The sequence below is a fragment of the Acinonyx jubatus genome, chromosome A1, assembly GCF_027475565.1.
Source record: "Acinonyx jubatus isolate Ajub_Pintada_27869175 chromosome A1, VMU_Ajub_asm_v1.0, whole genome shotgun sequence".
NCBI lineage: Eukaryota > Metazoa > Chordata > Mammalia > Carnivora > Felidae > Acinonyx > Acinonyx jubatus.
The window spans coordinates 191,881,419-191,882,896 of NC_069380.1; the positions used below are offsets into that span (position 1 = coordinate 191,881,419).

The 1,478-nt window shown below is 43.6% G+C and overlaps 1 pseudogene; it reads left to right on the forward strand.

The window, feature by feature from the left end:
• Positions 1-301: 301 nt before the first annotated feature.
• Positions 302-1,209, forward strand: LOC106967685 (40S ribosomal protein S8-like; annotated as a pseudogene).
• The last annotated feature ends 269 nt before the right edge of the window (positions 1,210-1,478 follow it).

The following is a 1,478-nucleotide window of genomic DNA, read 5'->3' on the forward strand; positions in this document are numbered from 1 at the left end:
AGGAGTTACCCAGAGCACAATAGGTCAGTGACAGGAGGATATGTTTGAGGGAATAACAAAATCACATAATTCTTAGGTTTAAAAAAAAATGACTAAGATGAAAATGGTTAAAGAAGTACAGTAAGTACTTGGAGGGCCATTAATAATTGCCCTCCCTAAAGAAAAAAAAATATACTTGCAATAGAAAAAATTATTAAAAATTATTCTCTGAAGAAAATAACTCAGAAACGAAGCAGGAGTTTATCTGAAGGTCCAACGAGCTTCCTGTTTTCTGGCAAAGTTTAATAAACATTGCCGCAGGTCTATTTGGAGTTATTATACTTCAAACTTAAAAGCATCTCCTTTCCAGCCAGCACTTAGCAATGGGCATCGCTCAGGACAACTACCACAAGTGCCAGCCCTGCCATGAGAAGAGGGAGCGTGAGCTGGGATGCCCCATTGCCAACAATGAATTGGCCTCCATCCGCGCCCCCCTTCTGCACACAGTCTGTTCAGACAAGGCAGCAACAAGTAGCATGCCTGGAGGCTGGATGTGGGGAACGTACTCTGGGGCTCCAAATGTTATACACACAGAACAAGGATTACTGACTTTGTCTATGATGCATCTAATAACCAACTGGTCCCACCAAAACCCTGGTGAAGAATGGAATCATTCTCATTAACCACACACTGTCTCAATAGTGGTACGGGTCCCACTATGCACTGACCTGGGACTGCAAAAAGGGAGTCAGACTGACTCCCGAAGGTGAAGAGATTTTAAACACAAAACAATCAATGACAATTCAAAGAAGCAGGAGGACAAGAAAAAGAATGCCAAGATTAGAGTCTTCTGAAGGAGCAGTTTCAGCCAGGCAAGCTTCTTGCATACATGGCTTCAAGATCAGGCCAGCGTGGCCGAGCACATGGCTATGTGCCAGAGGGCAGGAGGCTGGAGTTCTATCTGAGGAAAATCAAGGCCCAGAAAGGCGAATAAATTCTCCTCCCCGCCTATTGTCCCTCATGTAATTAAAGTGAAAAATAAAACAAGTACCAATAACAAAACAAAAACCCCCCACAAAAATAGAATACAGAAGACGTAGTTACTACTGAAAGGAAGGTAACATACAGTAACTGACTTCTCAGTTGACATGCAAGCAGTTGGCAGAGCTACGCTGTATAGTTTGGGCAGGGAACTGCGTATTTGTAGAACATTGTCCCCAACCCGTGGAGAATACACGTTTATATACTTACCCTGCCCCTTTCCCTTCCACTCCAAACTCATTCAACTGCCTGCCCCACATCTCCACGTGATTATCTAATAGACCACTCAAAAGTACAATTTCCCAAAGCACACCGTCATCTTCTTCTAAAATCTGGGTCCCGGTTTCTCCACCTGAGTTAATGAAAAACGCATTTCCTAGTTATTTGGGCAAGCAACAGTGGAGTTATCTTGACTTCCTTCCCCGATGCCGATCCCTCTCTCTAGCATTCCAATACAG